This window comes from Struthio camelus, unplaced genomic scaffold (genome assembly GCF_040807025.1).
Source record: "Struthio camelus isolate bStrCam1 unplaced genomic scaffold, bStrCam1.hap1 HAP1_SCAFFOLD_195, whole genome shotgun sequence".
Classification (NCBI taxonomy): Eukaryota; Metazoa; Chordata; class Aves; order Struthioniformes; family Struthionidae; genus Struthio; species Struthio camelus.
This window is the reverse complement of record NW_027182711.1, coordinates 34910-48100: the sequence shown is the minus strand read 5'-3', so window position 1 is coordinate 48100 and position 13191 is coordinate 34910. Positions and strand designations below refer to the sequence as shown.

General features: G+C 66.0%; 37 non-coding genes across 37 annotated transcripts; all 37 read left to right on the top strand.

Moving 5' to 3' along the window:
- Positions 1-76: 76 nt before the first annotated feature.
- LOC138065387 (5S ribosomal RNA) lies at positions 77-195 on the top strand. Its single transcript, XR_011138454.1, has one exon. It is a non-coding gene; the product is annotated as a 5S ribosomal RNA (ribosomal RNA).
- Positions 196-449: 254 nt separating this feature from the next.
- LOC138065382 (5S ribosomal RNA) lies at positions 450-568 on the top strand. Its single transcript, XR_011138449.1, has one exon. It is a non-coding gene; the product is annotated as a 5S ribosomal RNA (ribosomal RNA).
- A 240-nt stretch (positions 569-808) lies between these two features.
- LOC138065381 (5S ribosomal RNA) lies at positions 809-927 on the top strand. Its single transcript, XR_011138448.1, has one exon. It is a non-coding gene; the product is annotated as a 5S ribosomal RNA (ribosomal RNA).
- Positions 928-1166: 239 nt separating this feature from the next.
- Positions 1167-1285, top strand: LOC138065380 (5S ribosomal RNA). The gene has a single exon (XR_011138447.1). It is a non-coding gene; the product is annotated as a 5S ribosomal RNA (ribosomal RNA).
- Positions 1286-1523: 238 nt separating this feature from the next.
- LOC138065405 (5S ribosomal RNA) lies at positions 1524-1643 on the top strand. Its single transcript, XR_011138472.1, has one exon. It is a non-coding gene; the product is annotated as a 5S ribosomal RNA (ribosomal RNA).
- A 241-nt stretch (positions 1644-1884) lies between these two features.
- LOC138065379 (5S ribosomal RNA) lies at positions 1885-2003 on the top strand. Its single transcript, XR_011138446.1, has one exon. It is a non-coding gene; the product is annotated as a 5S ribosomal RNA (ribosomal RNA).
- A 239-nt stretch (positions 2004-2242) lies between these two features.
- Positions 2243-2361, top strand: LOC138065378 (5S ribosomal RNA). The gene has a single exon (XR_011138445.1). It is a non-coding gene; the product is annotated as a 5S ribosomal RNA (ribosomal RNA).
- Positions 2362-2600: 239 nt separating this feature from the next.
- Positions 2601-2719, top strand: LOC138065377 (5S ribosomal RNA). The gene has a single exon (XR_011138444.1). It is a non-coding gene; the product is annotated as a 5S ribosomal RNA (ribosomal RNA).
- Positions 2720-2958: 239 nt separating this feature from the next.
- On the top strand, positions 2959-3081 carry LOC138065406 (5S ribosomal RNA). The gene has a single exon (XR_011138473.1). It is a non-coding gene; the product is annotated as a 5S ribosomal RNA (ribosomal RNA).
- A 240-nt stretch (positions 3082-3321) lies between these two features.
- Positions 3322-3442, top strand: LOC138065390 (5S ribosomal RNA). Its single transcript, XR_011138457.1, has one exon. It is a non-coding gene; the product is annotated as a 5S ribosomal RNA (ribosomal RNA).
- A 239-nt stretch (positions 3443-3681) lies between these two features.
- On the top strand, positions 3682-3800 carry LOC138065376 (5S ribosomal RNA). The gene has a single exon (XR_011138443.1). It is a non-coding gene; the product is annotated as a 5S ribosomal RNA (ribosomal RNA).
- Positions 3801-4040: 240 nt separating this feature from the next.
- LOC138065314 (5S ribosomal RNA) lies at positions 4041-4159 on the top strand. Its single transcript, XR_011138381.1, has one exon. It is a non-coding gene; the product is annotated as a 5S ribosomal RNA (ribosomal RNA).
- A 241-nt stretch (positions 4160-4400) lies between these two features.
- Positions 4401-4519, top strand: LOC138065374 (5S ribosomal RNA). Its single transcript, XR_011138441.1, has one exon. It is a non-coding gene; the product is annotated as a 5S ribosomal RNA (ribosomal RNA).
- A 239-nt stretch (positions 4520-4758) lies between these two features.
- On the top strand, positions 4759-4877 carry LOC138065373 (5S ribosomal RNA). The gene has a single exon (XR_011138440.1). It is a non-coding gene; the product is annotated as a 5S ribosomal RNA (ribosomal RNA).
- A 239-nt stretch (positions 4878-5116) lies between these two features.
- Positions 5117-5235, top strand: LOC138065389 (5S ribosomal RNA). Its single transcript, XR_011138456.1, has one exon. It is a non-coding gene; the product is annotated as a 5S ribosomal RNA (ribosomal RNA).
- A 239-nt stretch (positions 5236-5474) lies between these two features.
- On the top strand, positions 5475-5593 carry LOC138065402 (5S ribosomal RNA). Its single transcript, XR_011138469.1, has one exon. It is a non-coding gene; the product is annotated as a 5S ribosomal RNA (ribosomal RNA).
- Positions 5594-5832: 239 nt separating this feature from the next.
- On the top strand, positions 5833-5951 carry LOC138065372 (5S ribosomal RNA). The gene has a single exon (XR_011138439.1). It is a non-coding gene; the product is annotated as a 5S ribosomal RNA (ribosomal RNA).
- A 239-nt stretch (positions 5952-6190) lies between these two features.
- LOC138065371 (5S ribosomal RNA) lies at positions 6191-6309 on the top strand. The gene has a single exon (XR_011138438.1). It is a non-coding gene; the product is annotated as a 5S ribosomal RNA (ribosomal RNA).
- A 239-nt stretch (positions 6310-6548) lies between these two features.
- LOC138065370 (5S ribosomal RNA) lies at positions 6549-6667 on the top strand. The gene has a single exon (XR_011138437.1). It is a non-coding gene; the product is annotated as a 5S ribosomal RNA (ribosomal RNA).
- A 239-nt stretch (positions 6668-6906) lies between these two features.
- LOC138065369 (5S ribosomal RNA) lies at positions 6907-7025 on the top strand. Its single transcript, XR_011138436.1, has one exon. It is a non-coding gene; the product is annotated as a 5S ribosomal RNA (ribosomal RNA).
- Positions 7026-7264: 239 nt separating this feature from the next.
- Positions 7265-7383, top strand: LOC138065368 (5S ribosomal RNA). Its single transcript, XR_011138435.1, has one exon. It is a non-coding gene; the product is annotated as a 5S ribosomal RNA (ribosomal RNA).
- Positions 7384-7623: 240 nt separating this feature from the next.
- On the top strand, positions 7624-7742 carry LOC138065400 (5S ribosomal RNA). Its single transcript, XR_011138467.1, has one exon. It is a non-coding gene; the product is annotated as a 5S ribosomal RNA (ribosomal RNA).
- A 240-nt stretch (positions 7743-7982) lies between these two features.
- Positions 7983-8101, top strand: LOC138065367 (5S ribosomal RNA). Its single transcript, XR_011138434.1, has one exon. It is a non-coding gene; the product is annotated as a 5S ribosomal RNA (ribosomal RNA).
- Positions 8102-8340: 239 nt separating this feature from the next.
- On the top strand, positions 8341-8459 carry LOC138065366 (5S ribosomal RNA). Its single transcript, XR_011138433.1, has one exon. It is a non-coding gene; the product is annotated as a 5S ribosomal RNA (ribosomal RNA).
- A 239-nt stretch (positions 8460-8698) lies between these two features.
- On the top strand, positions 8699-8817 carry LOC138065365 (5S ribosomal RNA). Its single transcript, XR_011138432.1, has one exon. It is a non-coding gene; the product is annotated as a 5S ribosomal RNA (ribosomal RNA).
- Positions 8818-9058: 241 nt separating this feature from the next.
- Positions 9059-9177, top strand: LOC138065403 (5S ribosomal RNA). The gene has a single exon (XR_011138470.1). It is a non-coding gene; the product is annotated as a 5S ribosomal RNA (ribosomal RNA).
- Positions 9178-9416: 239 nt separating this feature from the next.
- LOC138065363 (5S ribosomal RNA) lies at positions 9417-9535 on the top strand. Its single transcript, XR_011138430.1, has one exon. It is a non-coding gene; the product is annotated as a 5S ribosomal RNA (ribosomal RNA).
- A 241-nt stretch (positions 9536-9776) lies between these two features.
- On the top strand, positions 9777-9895 carry LOC138065362 (5S ribosomal RNA). The gene has a single exon (XR_011138429.1). It is a non-coding gene; the product is annotated as a 5S ribosomal RNA (ribosomal RNA).
- Positions 9896-10134: 239 nt separating this feature from the next.
- LOC138065361 (5S ribosomal RNA) lies at positions 10135-10253 on the top strand. Its single transcript, XR_011138428.1, has one exon. It is a non-coding gene; the product is annotated as a 5S ribosomal RNA (ribosomal RNA).
- Positions 10254-10493: 240 nt separating this feature from the next.
- LOC138065360 (5S ribosomal RNA) lies at positions 10494-10612 on the top strand. The gene has a single exon (XR_011138427.1). It is a non-coding gene; the product is annotated as a 5S ribosomal RNA (ribosomal RNA).
- Positions 10613-10853: 241 nt separating this feature from the next.
- On the top strand, positions 10854-10972 carry LOC138065359 (5S ribosomal RNA). Its single transcript, XR_011138426.1, has one exon. It is a non-coding gene; the product is annotated as a 5S ribosomal RNA (ribosomal RNA).
- Positions 10973-11212: 240 nt separating this feature from the next.
- On the top strand, positions 11213-11331 carry LOC138065399 (5S ribosomal RNA). Its single transcript, XR_011138466.1, has one exon. It is a non-coding gene; the product is annotated as a 5S ribosomal RNA (ribosomal RNA).
- Positions 11332-11571: 240 nt separating this feature from the next.
- On the top strand, positions 11572-11690 carry LOC138065442 (5S ribosomal RNA). Its single transcript, XR_011138509.1, has one exon. It is a non-coding gene; the product is annotated as a 5S ribosomal RNA (ribosomal RNA).
- A 239-nt stretch (positions 11691-11929) lies between these two features.
- On the top strand, positions 11930-12048 carry LOC138065358 (5S ribosomal RNA). The gene has a single exon (XR_011138425.1). It is a non-coding gene; the product is annotated as a 5S ribosomal RNA (ribosomal RNA).
- Positions 12049-12287: 239 nt separating this feature from the next.
- On the top strand, positions 12288-12406 carry LOC138065357 (5S ribosomal RNA). Its single transcript, XR_011138424.1, has one exon. It is a non-coding gene; the product is annotated as a 5S ribosomal RNA (ribosomal RNA).
- Positions 12407-12645: 239 nt separating this feature from the next.
- LOC138065356 (5S ribosomal RNA) lies at positions 12646-12764 on the top strand. Its single transcript, XR_011138423.1, has one exon. It is a non-coding gene; the product is annotated as a 5S ribosomal RNA (ribosomal RNA).
- A 239-nt stretch (positions 12765-13003) lies between these two features.
- On the top strand, positions 13004-13122 carry LOC138065355 (5S ribosomal RNA). Its single transcript, XR_011138422.1, has one exon. It is a non-coding gene; the product is annotated as a 5S ribosomal RNA (ribosomal RNA).
- Positions 13123-13191: the final 69 nt, after the last annotated feature.

Below are 13191 nucleotides of genomic sequence, written 5' to 3'. Positions count from 1 at the left end.
GGTGTTAGGCGAGGGGGCGTGATATGTGCGGGAGGTGGGGGGTGTTGTGAAGGGGGTGTGTGTGGGGGAGGGTGTTGCCTACGGCCATACCACCCTGAGAACGCCCGATCTCGTCTGATCTCGGAAGCTAAGCAGGGTCGGGCTCGGTTAGTACTTGGATGGGAGACCGCCTGGGAATACCGGGTGCTGTAGGCTTTTGCGGGTGGGGAGCAGCGGGGCGTTGCTCGGGGGCGTGTGTTTTGTGGGGGGGGGAGTTGCGGGAGGCTGTGTGGGGTGTTGTTGCGTGTGGGTGTTGGTGGGTGTTGTGTAGGGGGGAGTGTGGCGGAGGTGGGTGGGGAGGGTGGCTGGTGTGCGATCACACGGGCGCTATATTGGTGTTGGGCGAGGGGGCGTGAGATGTGCGGGAGGTGGGGGGTGTTGTGAAGGGGGTGTGCGTGGGGGAGGGTGTTGCCTACGGCCATACCACCCTGAGAACGCCCGATCTCGTCTGATCTCGGAAGCTAAGCAGGGTCGGGCCCGGTTAGTACTTGGATGGGAGACCGCCTGGGAATACCGGGTGCTGTAGGCTTTTGCGGGTGGGGAGCAGCGGGGCGTGGCTCGGGGCGTGTGTTTTGTGGGGGGGGGGAGTTGCGGGAGGCTGTGTGGGGTGTTGTTGCGTGTGGGTGTTGGTGGGTGTTGTGTAGGGGGGAGTGTGGCGGAGGTGGGTGGGGAGGGTGGCTGGTGTGCGGGGCGGGTGTTGGGCGAGGGGGCGTGATATGTGCGGGAGGTGGGGGGTGTTGTGAAGGGGGTGTGCGTGGGGGAGGGTGTTGCCTACGGCCATACCACCCTGAGAACGCCCGATCTCGTCTGATCTCGGAAGCTAAGCAGGGTCGGGCCCGGTTAGTACTTGGATGGGAGACCGCCTGGGAATACCGGGTGCTGTAGGCTTTTGCGGGTGGGGAGCAGCGGGGCGTGGCTCGGGGCGTGTGTTTTGTGGGGGGGGGAGTTGCGGGAGGCTGTGTGGGGTGTTGTTGCGTGTGGGTGTTGGTGGGTGTTGTGTAGGGGGGAGTGTGGCGGAGGTGGGTGGGGAGGGTGGCTGGTGTGCGGGGCGGGTGTTGGGCGAGGGGGCGTGATATGTGCGGGAGGTGGGGGGTGTTGTGAAGGGGGTGTGCGTGGGGGAGGGTGTTGCCTACGGCCATACCACCCTGAGAACGCCCGATCTCGTCTGATCTCGGAAGCTAAGCAGGGTCGGGCCCGGTTAGTACTTGGATGGGAGACCGCCTGGGAATACCGGGTGCTGTAGGCTTTTGCGGGTGGGGAGCAGCGGGGCGTGGCTCGGGGCGTGTGTTTTGTGGGGGGGGGAGTTGCGGGAGGCTGTGTGGGGTGTTGTTGCGTGTGGGTGTTGGTGGGTGTTGTGTAGGGGGGAGTGTGGCGGAGGTGGGTGGGGAGGGTGGCTGGTGTGCGGGGCGGGTGTTGGGCGAGGGGGCGTGATATGTGCGGGAGGTGGGGGGTGTTGTGAAGGGGTGTGCGTGGGGGAGGGTGTTGCCTACGGCCATACCACCCTGAGAACGCCCGATCTCGTCTGATCTCGGAAGCTAAGCAGGGTCGGGCCCGGTTAGTACTTGGATGGGAGGACCGCCTGGGAATACCGGGTGCTGTAGGCTTTTGCGGGTGGGGAGCAGCGGGGCGTGGCTCGGGGGTGTGTGTTTTGTGGGGGGGGGGAGTTGCGGGAGGCTGTGTGGGGTGTTGTTGCGTGTGGGTGTTGGTGGGTGTTGTGTAGGGGGGAGTGTGGCGGAGGTGGGTGGGGAGGGTGGCTGGTGTGCGGGGCGGGTGTTGGGCGAGGGGGTGTGAGATGTGCGGGAGGTGGGGGGTGTTGTGAAGGGGGTGTGCGTGGGGGAGGGTGTTGCCTACGGCCATACCACCCTGAGAACGCCCGATCTCGTCTGATCTCGGAAGCTAAGCAGGGTCGGGCCCGGTTAGTACTTGGATGGGAGACCGCCTGGGAATACCGGGTGCTGTAGGCTTTTGCGGGTGGGGAGCAGCGGGGCGTGGCTCGGGGCGTGTGTTTTGTGGGGGGGGGAGTTGCGGGAGGCTGTGTGGGGTGTTGTTGCGTGTGGGTGTTGGTGGGTGTTGTGTAGGGGGGAGTGTGGCGGAGGTGGGTGGGGAGGGTGGCTGGTGTGCGGGGCGGGTGTTGGGCGAGGGGGTGTGATATGTGCGGGAGGTGGGGGGTGTTGTGAAGGGGGTGTGCGTGGGGGAGGGTGTTGCCTACGGCCATACCACCCTGAGAACGCCCGATCTCGTCTGATCTCGGAAGCTAAGCAGGGTCGGGCCCGGTTAGTACTTGGATGGGAGACCGCCTGGGAATACCGGGTGCTGTAGGCTTTTGCGGGTGGGGAGCAGCGGGGCGTGGCTCGGGGCGTGTGTTTTGTGGGGGGGGGAGTTGCGGGAGGCTGTGTGGGGTGTTGTTGCGTGTGGGTGTTGGTGGGTGTTGTGTAGGGGGGAGTGTGGCGGAGGTGGGTGGGGAGGGTGGCTGGTGTGCGGGGCGGGTGTTGGGCGAGGGGGCGTGATATGTGCGGGAGGTGGGGGGTGTTGTGAAGGGGGTGTGCGTGGGGGAGGGTGTTGCCTACGGCCATACCACCCTGAGAACGCCCGATCTCGTCTGATCTCGGAAGCTAAGCAGGGTCGGGCCCGGTTAGTACTTGGATGGGAGACCGCCTGGGAATACCGGGTGCTGTAGGCTTTTGCGGGTGGGGAGCAGCGGGGCGTGGCTCGGGGCGTGTGTTTTGTGGGGGGGGGAGTTGCGGGAGGCTGTGTGGGGTGTTGTTGCGTGTGGGTGTTGGTGGGTGTTGTGTAGGGGGGAGTGTGGCGGAGGTGGGTGGGGAGGGTGGCTGGTGTGCGGGGCGGGTGTTGGGCGAGGGGGCGTGAGATGTGCGGGAGGTGGGGGGTGTTGTGAAGGGGGTGTGCGTGGGGGAGGGTGTTGCCTACGGCCATACCACCCTGAGAACGCCCGATCTCGTCTGATCTCGGAAGCAAGCTAAGCAGGGTCGGGCCCGGTTAGTACTTGGATGGGAGACCGCCTGGGAATACCGGGTGCTGTAGGCTTTTGCGGGTGGGGAGCAGCGGGGCGTGGCTCGGGGGCGTGTGTTTTGTGGGGGGGGGAGTTGCGGGAGGCTGTGTGGGGTGTTGTTGCGTGTGGGTGTTGGTGGGTGTTGTGTAGGGGGGAGTGTGGCGGAGGTGGGTGGGGAGGGTGGCTGGTGTGCGGGGCGGGTGTTGGGCGAGGGGGCGTGAGATGTGCGGGAGGTGGGGGGTGTTGTGAAGGGGGTGTGCGTGGGGGAGGGTGTTGCCTACGGCCATACCACCCTGAGAACACGCCCGATCTCGTCTGATCTCGGAAGCTAAGCAGGGTCGGGCCCGGTTAGTACTTGGATGGGAGACCGCCTGGGAATACCGGGTGCTGTAGGCTTTTGCGGGTGGGGAGCAGCGGGGCGTGGCTCGGGGCGTGTGTTTTGTGGGGGGGGGAGTTGCGGGAGGCTGTGTGGGGTGTTGTTGCGTGTGGGTGTTGGTGGGTGTTGTGTAGGGGGGAGTGTGGCGGAGGTGGGTGGGGAGGGTGGCTGGTGTGCGGGGCGGGTGTTGGGCGAGGGGGCGTGAGATGTGCGGGAGGTGGGGGGTGTTGTGAAGGGGGTGTGCGTGGGGGAGGGTGTTGCCTACGGCCATACCACCCTGAGAACGCCCGATCTCGTCTGATCTCGGAAGCTAAGCAGGGTCGGGCCCGGTTAGTACTTGGATGGGAGACCGCCTGGGAATACCGGGTGCTGTAGGCTTTTGCGGGTGGGGAGCAGCGGGGCGTGGCTCGGGGCGTGTGTTTTGTGGGGGGGGGGAGTTGCGGGAGGCTGTGTGGGGTGTTGTTGCGTGTGGGTGTTGGTGGGTGTTGTGTAGGGGGGAGTGTGGCGGAGGTGGGTGGGGAGGGTGGCTGGTGTGCGGGGCGGGTGTTGGGCGAGGGGGCGTGAGATGTGCGGGAGGTGGGGGGTGTTGTGAAGGGGGTGTGCGTGGGGGAGGGTGTTGCCTACGGCCATACCACCCTGAGAACGCCCGATCTCATCTGATCTCGGAAGCTAAGCAGGGTCGGGCCCGGTTAGTACTTGGATGGGAGACCGCCTGGGAATACCGGGTGCTGTAGGCTTTTGCGGGTGGGGAGCAGCGGGGCGTGGCTCGGGGGCGTGTGTTTTGTGGGGGGGGGGAGTTGCGGGAGGCTGTGTGGGGTGTTGTTGCGTGTGGGTGTTGGTGGGTGTTGTGTAGGGGGGAGTGTGGCGGAGGTGGGTGGGGAGGGTGGCTGGTGTGCGGGGCGGGTGTTGGGCGAGGGGGCGTGAGATGTGCGGGAGGTGGGGGGTGTTGTGAAGGGGGTGTGCGTGGGGGAGGGTGTTGCCTACGGCCATACCACCCTGAGAACGCCCGATCTCGTCTGATCTCGGAAGCTAAGCAGGGTCGGGCCCGGTTAGTACTTGGATGGGAGACCGCCTGGGAATACCGGGTGCTGTAGGCTTTTGCGGGTGGGGAGCAGCGGGGTGTGGCTCGGGGCGTGTGTTTTGTGGGGGGGGGAGTTGCGGGAGGCTGTGTGGGGTGTTGTTGCGTGTGGGTGTTGGTGGGTGTTGTGTAGGGGGGAGTGTGGCGGAGGTGGGTGGGGAGGGTGGCTGGTGTGCGGGGCGGGTGTTGGGCGAGGGGGCGTGATATGTGCGGGAGGTGGGGGGTGTTGTGAAGGGGGTGTGCGTGGGGGAGGGTGTTGCCTACGGCCATACCACCCTGAGAACGCCCGATCTCGTCTGATCTCGGAAGCTAAGCAGGGTCGGGCCCGGTTAGTACTTGGATGGGAGACCGCCTGGGAATACCGGGTGCTGTAGGCTTTTGCGGGTGGGGAGCAGCGGGGCGTGGCTCGGGGCGTGTGTTTTGTGGGGGGGGGAGTTGCGGGAGGCTGTGTGGGGTGTTGTTGCGTGTGGGTGTTGGTGGGTGTTGTGTAGGGGGGAGTGTGGCGGAGGTGGGTGGGGAGGGTGGCTGGTGTGCGGGGCGGGTGTTGGGCGAGGGGGCGTGAGATGTGCGGGAGGTGGGGGGTGTTGTGAAGGGGGTGTGCGTGGGGGAGGGTGTTGCCTACGGCCATACCACCCTGAGAACGCCCGATCTCGTCTGATCTCGGAAGCTAAGCAGGGTCGGGCCCGGTTAGTACTTGGATGGGAGACCGCCTGGGAATACTGGGTGCTGTAGGCTTTTGCGGGTGGGGAGCAGCGGGGCGTGGCTCGGGGCGTGTGTTTTGTGGGGGGGGGAGTTGCGGGAGGCTGTGTGGGGTGTTGTTGCGTGTGGGTGTTGGTGGGTGTTGTGTAGGGGGGAGTGTGGCGGAGGTGGGTGGGGAGGGTGGCTGGTGTGCGGGGCGGGTGTTGGGCGAGGGGGCGTGATATGTGCGGGAGGTGGGGGGTGTTGTGAAGGGGGTGTGCGTGGGGGAGGGTGTTGCCTACGGCCATACCACCCTGAGAACGCCCGATCTCGTCTGATCTCGGAAGCTAAGCAGGGTCAGGCCCGGTTAGTACTTGGATGGGAGACCGCCTGGGAATACCGGGTGCTGTAGGCTTTTGCGGGTGGGGAGCAGCGGGGTGTGGCTCGGGGCGTGTGTTTTGTGGGGGGGGGAGTTGCGGGAGGCTGTGTGGGGTGTTGTTGCGTGTGGGTGTTGGTGGGTGTTGTGTAGGGGGGAGTGTGGCGGAGGTGGGTGGGGAGGGTGGCTGGTGTGCGGGGCGGGTGTTGGGCGAGGGGGCGTGATATGTGCGGGAGGTGGGGGGTGTTGTGAAGGGGGTGTGCGTGGGGGAGGGTGTTGCCTACGGCCATACCACCCTGAGAACGCCCGATCTCGTCTGATCTCGGAAGCTAAGCAGGGTCGGGCCCGGTTAGTACTTGGATGGGAGACCGCCTGGGAATACCGGGTGCTGTAGGCTTTTGCGGGTGGGGAGCAGCGGGGCGTGGCTCGGGGGCGTGTGTTTTGTGGGGGGGGGAGTTGCGGGAGGCTGTGTGGGGTGTTGTTGCGTGTGGGTGTTGGTGGGTGTTGTGTAGGGGGGAGTGTGGCGGAGGTGGGTGGGGAGGGTGGCTGGTGTGCGGGGCGGGTGTTGGGCGAGGGGGCGTGATATGTGCGGGAGGTGGGGGGTGTTGTGAAGGGGGTGTGCGTGGGGAGGGTGTTGCCTACGGCCATACCACCCTGAGAACGCCCGATCTCGTCTGATCTCGGAAGCTAAGCAGGGTCGGGCCCGGTTAGTACTTGGATGGGAGACCGCCTGGGAATACCGGGTGCTGTAGGCTTTTGCGGGTGGGGAGCAGCGGGGCGTGGCTCGGGGCGTGTGTTTTGTGGGGGGGGGAGTTGCGGGAGGCTGTGTGGGGTGTTGTTGCGTGTGGGTGTTGGTGGGTGTTGTGTAGGGGGGAGTGTGGCGGAGGTGGGTGGGGAGGGTGGCTGGTGTGCGGGGCGGGTGTTGGGCGAGGGGGCGTGAGATGTGCGGGAGGTGGGGGGTGTTGTGAAGGGGGTGTGCGTGGGGGAGGGTGTTGCCTACGGCCATACCACCCTGAGAACGCCCGATCTCGTCTGATCTCGGAAGCTAAGCAGGGTCGGGCCCGGTTAGTACTTGGATGGGAGACCGCCTGGGAATACCGGGTGCTGTAGGCTTTAGCGGGTGGGGAGCAGCGGGGCGTGGCTCGGGGCGTGTGTTTTGTGGGGGGGGGAGTTGCGGGAGGCTGTGTGGGGTGTTGTTGCGTGTGGGTGTTGGTGGGTGTTGTGTAGGGGGGAGTGTGGCGGAGGTGGGTGGGGAGGGTGGCTGGTGTGCGGGGCGGGTGTTGAGCGAGTGGGCATGAGATGTGCGGGAGGTGGGGGGTGTTGTGAAGGGGGTGTGCGTGGGGGAGGGTGTTGCCTACGGCCATACCACCCTGAGAACGCCCGATCTCGTCTGATCTCGGAAGCTAAGCAGGGTCGGGCCCGGTTAGTACTTGGATGGGAGACCGCCTGGGAATACCGGGTGCTGTAGGCTTTTGCGGGTGGGGAGGAGTGGGGCGTGGCTCGGGGGCGTGTGTTTTGTGGGGGGGGAGTTGCGGGAGGCTGTGTGGGGTGTTGTTGCGTTTGGGTGTTGGTGGGTGTTGTGTAGGGGGGAGTGTGGCGGAGGTGGGTGGGGAGGGTGGCTGGTGTGCAGGGCGGGTGTTGGGCGAGGGGGCGTGATATGTGCGGGAGGTGGGGGGTGTTGTGAAGGGGGTGTGCGTGGGGGAGGGTGTTGCCTACGGCCATACCACCCTGAGAACGCCCGATCTCGTCTGATCTCGGAAGCTAAGCAGGGTCGGGCCCGGTTAGTACTTGGATGGGAGACCGCCTGGGAATACCGGGTGCTGTAGGCTTTTGCGGGTGGGGAGCAGCGGGGCGTGGCTCGGGGCGTGTGTTTTGTGGGGGGGGGGAGTTGCGGGAGGCTGTGTGGGGTGTTGTTGCGTGTGGGTGTTGGTGGGTGTTGTGTAGGGGGGAGTGTGGCGGAGGTGGGTGGGGAGGGTGGCTGGTGTGCGGGGCGGGTGTTGGGCGAGGGGGCGTGAGATGTGCGGGAGGTGGGGGGTGTTGTGAAGGGGGTGTGCGTGGGGGAGGGTGTTGCCTACGGCCATACCACCCTGAGAACGCCCGATCTCGTCTGATCTCGGAAGCTAAGCAGGGTCGGGCCCAGTTAGTACTTGGATGGGAGACCGCCTGGGAATACCGGGTGCTGTAGGCTTTTGCGGGTGGGGAGCAGCGGGGCGTGGCTCGGGGGCGTGTGTTTTGTGGGGGGGGGAGTTGCGGGAGGCTGTGTGGGGTGTTGTTGCGTGTGGGTGTTGGTGGGTGTTGTGTAGGGGGGAGTGTGGCGGAGGTGGGTGGGGAGGGTGGCTGGTGTGCGGGGCGGGTGTTGGGCGAGGGGGCGTGAGATGTGCGGGAGGTGGGGGGTGTTGTGAAGGGGGTGTGCGTGGGGGAGGGTGTTGCCTACGGCCATACCACCCTGAGAACGCCCGATCTCGTCTGATCTCGGAAGCTAAGCAGGGTCGGGCCCGGTTAGTACTTGGATGGGAGACCGCCTGGGAATACCGGGTGCTGTAGGCTTTTGCGGGTGGGGAGCAGCGGGGCGTGGCTCGGGGCGTGTGTTTTGTGGGGGGGGGAGTTGCGGGAGGCTGTGTGGGGTGTTGTTGCGTGTGGGTGTTGGTGGGTGTTGTGTAGGGGGGAGTGTGGCGGAGGTGGGTGGGGAGGGTGGCTGGTGTGCGGGGCGGGTGTTGGGCGAGGGGGCGTGATATGTGCGGGAGGTGGGGGGTGTTGTGAAGGGGGTGTGCGTGGGGGAGGGTGTTGCCTACGGCCATACCACCCTGAGAACGCCCGATCTCGTCTGATCTCGGAAGCTAAGCAGGGTCGGGCCCGGTTAGTACTTGGATGGGAGACCGCCTGGGAATACCGGGTGCTGTAGGCTTTTGCGGGTGGGGAGCAGCGGGGTGTGGCTCGGGGCGTGTGTTTTGTGGGGGGGGGAGTTGCGGGAGGCTGTGTGGGGTGTTGTTGCGTGTGGGTGTTGGTGGGTGTTGTGTAGGGGGGAGTGTGGCGGAGGTGGGTGGGGAGGGTGGCTGGTGTGCGGGGCGGGTGTTGGGCGAGGGGGCGTGATATGTGCGGGAGGTGGGGGGTGTTGTGAAGGGGGTGTGCGTGGGGGAGGGTGTTGCCTACGGCCATACCACCCTGAGAACGCCCGATCTCGTCTGATCTCGGAAGCTAAGCAGGGTCGGGCCCGGTTAGTACTTGGATGGGAGACCGCCTGGGAATACCGGGTGCTGTAGGCTTTTGCGGGTGGGGAGCAGCGGGGCGTGGCTCGGGGGCGTGTGTTTTGTGGGGGGGGGGAGTTGCGGGAGGCTGTGTGGGGTGTTGTTGCGTGTGGGTGTTGGTGGGTGTTGTGTAGGGGGGAGTGTGGCGGAGGTGGGTGGGGAGGGTGGCTGGTGTGCGGGGCGGGTGTTGGGCGAGGGGGCTTGAGATGTGCGGGAGGTGGGGGGTGTTGTGAAGGGGGTGTGCGTGGGGGAGGGTGTTGCCTACGGCCATACCACCCTGAGAACGCCCGATCTCGTCTGATCTCGGAAGCTAAGCAGGGTCGGGCCCGGTTAGTACTTGGATGGGAGACCGCCTGGGAATACTGGGCGCTGTAGGCTTTTGCGGGTGGGGAGCAGCGGGGCGTGGCTCGGGGCGTGTGTTTTGTGGGGGGGGGAGTTGCGGGAGGCTGTGTGGGGTGTTGTTGCGTGTGGGTGTTGGTGGGTGTTGTGTAGGGGGGAGTGTGGCGGAGGTGGGTGGGGAGGGTGGCTGGTGTGCGGGGCGGGTGTTGGGCGAGGGGGCGTGATATGTGCGGGAGGTGGGGGGTGTTGTGAAGGGGGTGTGCGTGGGGGAGGGTGTTGCCTACGGCCATACCACCCTGAGAACGCCCGATCTCGTCTGATCTCGGAAGCTAAGCAGGGTCGGGCCCGGTTAGTACTTGGATGGGAGACCGCCTGGGAATACCGGGTGCTGTAGGCTTTTGCGGGTGGGGAGCAGCGGGGCGTGGCTCGGGGGCGTGTGTTTTGTGGGGGGGGGGAGTTGCGGGAGGCTGTGTGGGGTGTTGTTGCGTGTGGGTGTTGGTGGGTGTTGTGTAGGGGGGAGTGTGGCGGAGGTGGGTGGGGAGGGTGGCTGGTGTGCGGGGCGGGTGTTGGGCGAGGGGGCGTGAGATGTGCGGGAGGTGGGGGGTGTTGTGAAGGGGGTGTGCGTGGGGGAGGGTGTTGCCTACGGCCATACCACCCTGAGAACGCCCGATCTCGTCTGATCTCGGAAGCTAAGCAGGGTCGGGCCCGGTTAGTACTTGGATGGGAGACCGCCTGGGAATACCGGGTGCTGTAGGCTTTTGCGGGTGGGGAGCAGCGGGGCGTGGCTCGGGGCGTGTGTTTTGTGGGGGGGGGAGTTGCGGGAGGCTGTGTGGGGTGTTGTTGCGTGTGGGTGTTGGTGGGTGTTGTGTAGGGGGGAGTGTGGCGGAGGTGGGTGGGGAGGGTGGCTGGTGTGCGGGGCGGGTGTTGGGCGAGGGGGCGTGAGATGTGCGGGAGGTGGGGGGTGTTGTGAAGGGGGTGTGCGTGGGGGAGGGTGTTGCCTACGGCCATACCACCCTGAGAACGCCCGATCTCGTCTGATCTCGGAAGCTAAGCAGGGTCGGGCCCGGTTAGTACTTGGATGGGAGACCGCCTGGGAATACCGGGTGCTGTAGGCTTTTGCGGGTGGGGAGCAGCGGGGCGTGGCTCGGGGGCGTGTGTTTTGTGGGGGGGGGAGTTGCGGGAGGCTGTGTGGGGTGTTGTTGCGTGTGGGTGTTGGTGGGTGTTGTGTAGGGGGGAGTGTGGCGGAGGTGGGTGGGGAGGGTGGCTGGTGTGCGGGGCGGGTGTTGAGCGAGTGGGCATGAGATGTGCGGGAGGTGGGGGGTGTTGTGAAGGGGGTGTGCGTGGGGGAGGGTGTTGCCTACGGCCATACCACCCTGAGAACGCCCGATCTCGTCTGATCTCGGAAGCTAAGCAGGGTCGGGCCCGGTTAGTACTTGGATGGGAGACCGCCTGGGAATACCGGGTGCTGTAGGCTTTTGCGGGTGGGGAGGAGTGGGGCGTGGCTCGGGGGCGTGTGTTTTGTGGGGGGGGGGAGTTGCGGGAGGCTGTGTGGGGTGTTGTTGCGTTTGGGTGTTGGTGGGTGTTGTGTAGGGGGGAGTGTGGCGGAGGTGGGTGGGGAGGGTGGCTGGTGTGCAGGGCGGGTGTTGGGCGAGGGGGCGTGATATGTGCGGGAGGTGGGGGGTGTTGTGAAGGGGGTGTGCGTGGGGGAGGGTGTTGCCTACGGCCATACCACCCTGAGAACGCCCGATCTCGTCTGATCTCGGAAGCTAAGCAGGGTCGGGCCCGGTTAGTACTTGGATGGGAGACCGCCTGGGAATACCGGGTGCTGTAGGCTTTTGCGGGTGGGGAGCAGCGGGGCGTGGCTCGGGGCGTGTGTTTTGTGGGGGGGGGGAGTTGCGGGAGGCTGTGTGGGGTGTTGTTGCGTGTGGGTGTTGGTGGGTGTTGTGTAGGGGGGAGTGTGGCGGAGGTGGGTGGGGAGGGTGGCTGGTGTGCGGGGCGGGTGTTGGGCGAGGGGGCGTGATATGTGCGGGAGGTGGGGGGTGTTGTGAAGGGGGTGTGCGTGGGGGAGGGTGTTGCCTACGGCCATACCACCCTGAGAACGCCCGATCTCGTCTGATCTCGGAAGCTAAGCAGGGTCGGGCCCAGTTAGTACTTGGATGGGAGACCGCCTGGGAATACCGGGTGCTGTAGGCTTTTGCGGGTGGGGAGCAGCGGGGCGTGGCTCGGGGGCGTGTGTTTTGTGGGGGGGGGAGTTGCGGGAGGCTGTGTGGGGTGTTGTTGCGTTTGGGTGTTGGTGGGTGTTGTGTAGGGGGGAGTGTGGCGGAGGTGGGTGGGGAGGGTGGCTGGTGTGCGGGGCGGGTGTTGGGCGAGGGGGCGTGATATGTGCGGGAGGTGGGGGGTGTTGTGAAGGGGGTGTGCGTGGGGGAGGGTGTTGCCTACGGCCATACCACCCTGAGAACGCCCGATCTCGTCTGATCTCGGAAGCTAAGCAGGGTCGGGCCCGGTTAGTACTTGGATGGGAGACCACCTGGGAATACCGGGTGCTGTAGGCTTTTGCGGGTGGGGAGCAGCGGGGTGTGGCTCGGGGCGTGTGTTTTGTGGGGGGGGGAGTTGCGGGAGGCTGTGTGGGGTGTTGTTGTGTGTGGGTGTTGGTGGGTGTTGTGTAGGGGGGAGTGTGGCGGAGGTGGGTGGGGAGGGTGGCTGGTGTGCGGGGCGGGTGTTGGGCGAGGGGGCGTGATATGTGCGGGAGGTGGGGGGTGTTGTGAAGGGGGTGTGCGTGGGGGAGGGTGTTGCCTACGGCCATACCACCCTGAGAACGCCCGATCTCGTCTGATCTCGGAAGCTAAGCAGGGTCGGGCCCGGTTAGTACTTGGATGGGAGACCGCCTGGGAATACCGGGTGCTGTAGGCTTTTGCGGGTGGGGAGCAGCGGGGCGTGGCTCGGGGCGTGTGTTTTGTGGGGGGGGGAGTTGCGGGAGGCTGTGTGGGGTGTTGTTGCGTGTGGGTGTTGGTGGGTGTTGTGTAGGGGGGAGTGTGGCGGAGGTGGGTGGGGAGGGTGGCTGGTGTGCGGGGCGGGTGTTGGGCGAGGGGGCGTGAGATGTGCGGGAGGTGGGGGGTGTTGTGAAGGGGGTGTGCGTGGGGGAGGGTGTTGCCTACGGCCATACCACCCTGAGAACGCCCGATCTCGTCTGATCTCGGAAGCTAAGCAGGGTCGGGCCCGGTTAGTACTTGGATGGGAGACCGCCTGGGAATACCGGGTGCTGTAGGCTTTTGCGGGTGGGGAGCAGCGGGGTGTGGCTCGGGGCGTGTGTTTTGTGGGGGGGGGAGTTGCGGGAGGCTGTGTGGGGTGTTGTTGCGTGTGGGTGTTGGTGGGTGTTGTGTAGGGGGGAGTGTGGCGGAGGTGGGTGGGGAGGGTGGCTGGTGTGCGGGGCGGGTGTTGAGCGAGTGGGCATGAGATGTGCGGGAGGTGGGGGGTGTTGTGAAGGGGGTGTGCGTGGGGGAGGGTGTTGCCTACGGCCATACCACCCTGAGAACGCCCGATCTCGTCTGATCTCGGAAGCTAAGCAGGGTCGGGCCCGGTTAGTACTTGGATGGGAGACCGCCTGGGAATACCGGGTGCTGTAGGCTTTTGCGGGTGGGGAGCAGTGGGGCGTGGCTCGGGGCGTGTGTTTTGTGGGGGGGGGAGTTGCGGGAGGCTGTGTGGGGTGTTGTTGCGTGTGGGTGTTGGTGGGTGTTGTGTAGGGGGGAGTGTGGCGGAGGTGGGTGGGGAGGGTGGCTGGTGTGCGGGGCGGGTGTTGGGCGAGGGGGCGTGATATGTGCGGGAGGTGGGGGGTGTTGTGAAGGGGGTGTGCGTGGGGGAGGGTGTTGCCTACGGCCATACCACCCTGAGAACGCCCGATCTCGTCTGATCTCGGAAGCTAAGCAGGGTCGGGCCCGGTTAGTACTTGGATGGGAGACCGCCTGGGAATACCGGGTGCTGTAGGCTTTTGCGGGTGGGGAGCAGCGGGGTGTGGCTCGGGGCGTGTGTTTTGTGGGGGGGGGAGTTGCGGGAGGC